Consider the following 6,894-nt stretch of genomic DNA (forward strand, 5'->3'; position numbering starts at 1 on the left):
TCACCAATGTTCTATATCTGTATATTATCCAGTGGCTTCAGCCAACAGAAAAAAATCTGAATCCAGTGTGAATCTACGACATTGCCAAAGAGATTGTTTGCACATTTCCTTATTCTACTCTGGAGCAGCAAACATAGACAACTTTTTCCCTCTTTTTTTTAAAGGCTCAACTTCTTCAAAATATATTACTTTTTTTTTTTCTTCTATGATATATTCAGTATTTGGTATATATTAGCCTGTTTAATAATGAGTCAGGACATTCTAGCCTACCTGCTAAGCACAACTACTTCATATTTGAAAGTGGAAATAAGAGAGAACAGATGTACTGTTGTGGTGACATGACTACACCAGGCTTCTTCTGCCCTTGCACTTCACTTCTCATGGGGGTTAGTAAGCATACTTTATGTTGCAGTCCTATCAAAGGAAATGTTCTTGTTGAAAGATCCTCGTTGCAAAGTATGCAGTGAGCAATCTCTATCTAGACCTTTTCACCATCATATGCTGATCTCAGAATATTTCATAAGCTAGACTCTGCACAGAAGAAAAAATCTGTAGCCTTTTTAAAGTGGTTAATTTAAAAGTTTTCTTTTCCTTGAAGCCATTTTTCAATATTGTGGTATTTCAATATAAGGGGTTTTGAACATTTTGAAATTATTTTACTTAGCATTTAAGACAATCATCAAAATATTTTGTAAGTGGATATGCAGTGGCTCAATATGCGTTACTTATGTTTTGTTATGTTAGATAGAATGGGCTTCTATATGTCTTACCTGAACCGGTACCATGGGATTTTGCATGGGCCATAAATGAAGCAAAAGACCCCTTCAAGTCAGCCATCACACTCACCTAGATAGAGTGTATGGTGCCACAGGGCTCAAAGAGACAAATGAACTACTCATTGAAGATGAAATAAAAAGTTCTGTTTCTTTGCCAAACATAATGCAGGTGTAAAAATTATTGGCCAGCTAACACATGTAAAGAATTGTTGTGGTTTAACTCCAGACAGCAGCTAAGCCCCCACAGCTGCTCACTCACCTCCCTGTGCAGGGTTAGGGGAGAGAACTGGAAGAGAAAAGTGAGAAAACCTGTGGGTTGATAATCAAGATGGCTTAATAAATAAAGCGAAGTCTGCATATGCAAGCAAAGCAAAAACGAAATTAATTCACCGCTTCCCATGTGCAGGCAGGTGTTCAGACATCTCACACATAAACACCACCACTTTGAGTGCGGCCCTGTTCATCAGTCTTCCCCCAGCTCCATATCCTGAGCATGATGCCACACCTTCTGGAATATCTCTTGGATCATCTGCAGTCATCACTCCCAGCTCTCTCCCCTCTCAACTTCTTGTACACCCTCAGCCTTCTCATTGGTGGTGTGGAGGGAGAGGTTGAAAAGGTCTTGAAGCTGTGCGAGCCCTGCTGAGCAGTAACTAAAGCATCCCTGAATTATTAGGGGTGCTTTGGTCATAAATCCAAAACACGGCCCAATGTTTGCTACTGTAAAGAAAATTAGGTCTGTCTCAGCCAAATACAGTACAATAATGTCATACATCATAATATGTCAGTGATATTTACTTTAGAAAGTGAGTTTATGATTGGGTATTACATTTAACTGCTGTTCTCTTCAACTCTGGAATACGGTGACTATTCCAAAAAAGAAATTGAAAGAATAGTAGAACAAACATTACACTCATTAGGCAAAAAGAGTAATTTCTAATGAAAATAACAACCAAAAAAATTTTGAGAGAAGAAGAAAAGTGAAAACAGAAAGACCAAAAACTTGCCTTTTTTAACATAATTGGAGATTTTTCTCTGCCAAAATTTCTAAAGATCAGACCCAAGAAATTGCTTGAAAGCCAATTCAGAAAAGTGGCTCTGTTCAACTTGTCTATGAATCTTTGCTTATTTTATGAAGAATTGTTATCTATCTGACAAAACTGAACAGTAGAGATCAATTATTTGTGAAGCACATTTGATGGCCCTGAAGTTTCTTTGGATGGTGTTGGAGGTTCCCCATTTTATCACACTAGTTAGGTAAATTTAATTAAAATTCAGCTGCTTCACAGGACCTGTTTCATGGTGATGGAACTCTGTTTTCCATACCTGTTATAAGGGGCTTATGTCATTGCACCAGAAAAAAAGCCCCAAAAATAGTCATTTATACTCCACATTACAAATTAATCAAATATATATATATATATATATAGTGGTGTCAGCAACCAAGAATTTGGTTCTAATAGTCTAGCTTTGATCCCATGATAAAACCAGACTGTCATTGATAGATTTTTGCTATACAAATATTAATATTTGCAGCTAGAATTCAGAATCATTTTGGAAATAAAGACTACTAGTAGATTTATATTCTTTTGCATATGCTTAGGGGCGTGCAGCTATTTCTTTTATATTTATTTCTGTTTTATTTATTTGATACTTCAAAATCAAATGAAGATGTATTCTCAGGCTTCCATTTATTCACTGTTAAAATTCATGAAATATTCTCTAGTCTCTAGAACAGATTTAAGACAGAGGATGATTAAACTGTTTTCTAGTTTCTCTTTGTCTTTGTGAGAGAAACATATCTGATTGGAAATCTAGAACCCATCTAGTATGGGTTGAAAAGATCAATTCCAGTGACTGAATCTTTGTAGTTCCACGTCATGTTAGCTGTAAAAACACTACTGAGTTTTGTCCAGAACAAAACACTATTTTCTTCTTGTATGTTATGATATCAGCAGTTACCTCAGTAACTGTAATGGGGAATAATAATTTTGGGTACTTTTTAATGTATATTGCCATACATCCTATGCATTAATTAACCATCATACATCTGTATCTGAGGCTGTCACCTGCAGATAAAAAATTTAAGCAGTGAGGCATAGGTTCACCCGTATTAAATGTTGATGCAATCATTGAAGTTAAAAACAGGTATCTGTTACAGAGAAAAGAGAACTGGATTCTTCTAGAGGTGATACCGTCCTTAACTGACCTGAAATAAAGTTAGGTGCTTCAAAAGGAAAAATGGATGAAATTGGGTACTAAATATTAAGTCACTTGCCTGTCCTTTAATTCTCAAAGCACTACAGAAGATTTATAGCTAATCTAATTGTCTTCCTTTTTCTTCCACAGGTCATTCACTCAGAGGAAAATGATTCAGATAGGTATGGAACAGTCCTATCAAAGCCGAGGCTTCCATATTGCAGTCAAGACATATTTTAATAATAGTTTCCTAAACCACAAATTTGCAGAATCTAAAGTGACAATACATCTGGTAATGAAAAGTAAATCCCTCTTTACCTCTAAAACTAATACCTAAGCAGCAAAAATAATTTTTAAAAGGGCTTTTTAATTATTCTCCATAGTAACCTTTTCTTTTAGGATCACCATATGTACCCCATTACCCAGTGATCTCACTTTAAATTTGTATGACACATTAAAGTCTTATCACTCTGGATTGCAAAGGGATCCATTAAAATGCCACATATTTTACTATTTATGTTGCCTTGGCAATTAAAAAAACAACAACACCCCATACCATTAACAGTGATTAGTACTAAGGTTGCTTAAAATAAAATGCAGCTCAGAAGTGTTACTGGATAGAAGTTTGCAAATTTCAGATCTGTTGGTTGCTGCCATTTTAGCCTGAATTAAATGGTCACTTGCTAAGACAATACCAGAAATAGTTCTTCTGTTTGCCATTAAGTTCCTTCATCTTCCACTTAACTTGTGATTATAGGCTGTAATATCTGACATTAGTTAAGATTTTGGTCAATCTATACAACACCAATACTTGAAGATAAAGTCCCTGATTTAATCAGATGGAAATAATTTCTGGAAGTTCCAGATAATCAAATTTGTACATGCAGTCTAGAGATTATATTGCCACAGTAAGTTTTAGAGCAGATGTCGGATGCTGTAGAAACCTCCTTATAGCAGAATTTAAATCGCCCTTGTTCAGTAATGACATAGGTTATTAAAACACAATTTTTGTGGTGACCTAATTAAAGCATTCTATCAAAAACAATCAAAGCAGCCACTCTTTCACTGATGAGATTTTCCAACCCCTAAATGCAGCCCTGATGGAAGCACAGCATGAAAAATGGATAAAATTATGATTTCTGCTGAGAAATTAGCCTTCAGCGGTTGTTAATAAAGGAAAATAGGAATTTACACACCAACACATAAACTTTGTAAGTGTGGACTCTCTTATAATGCCTTTTGCAGCAGGTAAAGTGCACTGTTATAACTATCATCCTCAAAATGTTATTAAACAATTCCAGGGTGAGAAATCTATGATATTTTAGTTTTGGAAGCCTAGGAGCTAGACCATGGGCTCTTACTAACCTAGCTGTCTGTCCCCTGGGTAACTAATCTAGCTGTGTGTCTCCTGGGTAAGCTGTGATTCCCTGCAGCCCTGCCAGAATTTTGTTAAACACACTCTTGGTTTTTCTGCAGTTACAGAGTGTGATTCTGAACACTGCTACTCAGCAGAGGATCACTATGCATCTAGAAGCAGCAGTAATGTTTACTTGGTCCTTTCAGATTTGGATTTATTGCCTAGTGACCTAAAATAGGATTCTCCTCACAATGATTCAATAGAAGAGATCCTAGTCAGTCCAAAAAGTCGCTGTAAGTTGTCATTTAGACTCTGCCTTTCTGACTATATTCTGAAGCTGTATTTTCTTACATTGATTATCATTGCTAGCAATCCTAAGAGAAATGGTGGTACCAACTTTACCTTGTGAATCCAATTAACAAAATCTGACAGAATATTTGAAAATTAATTTAGATTAAAGTAGTGCAATTTATAAAGTGCAAAATTCCAGTTCATGTAATGGATCTTACTTGACACAATTATGTATAGAATATATCAATGGTTGTAGATAACACTGAATAACCTTTGTTCTATATTTCTTTCTCAATTGCATTCCCAAATTAGATAGTGAGGAAAAGATTTTACAAGGCTTATAACAAAATATTTTTAACCTTTAATAATTCTTGCACTACAGCAGGTAAATCTTAGTTTAAAATATGTTGTAGCTCTGAAATTTATCTATTCCATCTAAAAGATGTGTAGGAAACTAAAACCTGGTGATGAAAAAGTTCTCATCATTATTCTTTTCACAGAACATGTACTCTGTTCTTACACTTCAAAGATCTCAGAGTAATTTTACAGTCCTTCCTTCCTTCCTTCTCTCTGATGCTAAGTGATACATCTCATTTTTCTGTACATGTGTAAACTGGGGTGTAAATTTACCACCCAGAAGGGAGTGGCCTCATCCACACATCTTCCTGGGGATGAGCAGTAACACACACTGTCCCCCAAGTCATGAGCTAACACTACCTAAGAGAGTGCTGCCTGACATGGGAAAGTAACATCCCAGCCTGTGTGCTGGCACTTCAAGAACAGGGTCAGATGATGGACAGTGCTCAGGCCTATGCCTTCATTGTGCTTTATCTGCTCATACAGACATAGCCACTAAGGCTATATGAGCCCTGGAAACACCTGAATGAGATAAACACATTATAAACAGATTAATCTTTAGACCTGCAAGGGTTCATTCACTGTGTAGAACACATGGTCTCTGGATTTTTTTTTAATTTTTAACTGACTGGTACTAGCTCTGTGTTTTTATTTTGGTGCTGCTTTTACATTAACCTGCTACTCTCTTAATATGATAAGAGGTGGAGAGCCTTGGAGAGCAGAGCGACAATGAACCTCTGTAACCGAAATGCTAATCAACTCTTAAAGCATCTCATTTTTATTAAAATTAAAGAGAAAAGCAATTAATTTAATTGGAAAATTAGATCAATTGGAAAATTGGAACAAACAAGAACTAGATTTTGGTTTTGAGAGACGTGGTAATCTTTGCTGAGTTTGTATTCAGCACTGAACCAAAAAAAAAGTTGAGCTTATTTGGACACAAAGAGAAATACAACTGATGTGGCTCCACCTACATTAGGTGAATAAAGAGGAACCGAGCAGATTGTGCATGACCTGCATGTTTACAAGATTCTGTCTCCTTGTTTAATTCTTCTGTGACATCTTATGGATATTTCATAAACCACCACACAATTGCCAGCTAGCTAACATCTCACTGAAAATTTTGTAAAAAAGTTCAAGGTCAAAAATAATTATTCTGCATATATTCATTTTTCCTACAAGGTGGCTTCTTTTCTGACAGCTTTTTAAAAGCTACTTGTGAAACATCAATGCAATGCTCAGGAGGCATTCAAAATGCCAACTGGCCAAAAGAATCTAACATCAGTTTTACATTAGACTTGAAAATTTGTGCAAGGGCATTTTGTTTGTTTGGGGCTTGGTTTTCTTTGTTTCACGGAGAGGCAACCATACCAGTTTGTACAATAAACAGAGAAGACCTTGAGAACCCAAACAGCATTGCCACTCTGGACTAATGGGGGAAAAAGCCGGATAGAATAAAAATTTATGAACTTTCTGTCCATGTGTTCAGCCCCTTTATGCCTTTGGTTAGTTCATAACATTTTGGGGAAGGGGGGGAAAAATGGTTGTTTTTGGAGGTAATTTTATTTCCATCCACTACCTCAGACACTTTTAGATCCTCACACTACAGTGTGCTGTATGACACCCCAAAGAAATAAACTAAGTTGCCAGACCCTTGTACCTGCAGTCAACTTAGTTATTTCTGAGAATAAAGCAGCTCCATATGAGCAGAGCACTCTTGGCAAAATTAGCTAAGGGTCTATGTCTGACATCACCAGCTGTAGCTGACACACACACCCAAGCTGGAGCAAGACAAGTAGCATGGAGCTCACTTGAAAAGTCCTCAGAAGGAGGTGGTTGCCTTGTCTTATGTCTTTCCCTGTGTTTTCAGGAAAAAGACTTGGATATCCCTGTGTTCTGAGCAAGCAGCACAGA

General features: G+C 36.5%; 1 long non-coding RNA gene across 1 annotated transcript in view; it reads left to right on the forward strand.

The window, feature by feature from the left end:
- The window catches only part of LOC139590010 (uncharacterized), a 220,134-nt gene extending 215,870 nt beyond the window's left edge, over nucleotides 1–4,264 (forward strand). Inside the window, exon 11 of the long non-coding RNA XR_011679195.1 lies at nucleotides 3,126–4,264. This is a non-coding gene — a long non-coding RNA (uncharacterized lncRNA). The remainder of the gene's footprint in view (nucleotides 1–3,125) is intronic.
- Nucleotides 4,265–6,894: the final 2,630 nt, after the last annotated feature.

This window comes from Agelaius tricolor, unplaced genomic scaffold (genome assembly GCF_023055355.1).
Source record: "Agelaius tricolor isolate 1412-34295 unplaced genomic scaffold, bAgeTri1.0.p SCAF_5, whole genome shotgun sequence".
Classification (NCBI taxonomy): domain Eukaryota; kingdom Metazoa; phylum Chordata; class Aves; order Passeriformes; family Icteridae; genus Agelaius; species Agelaius tricolor.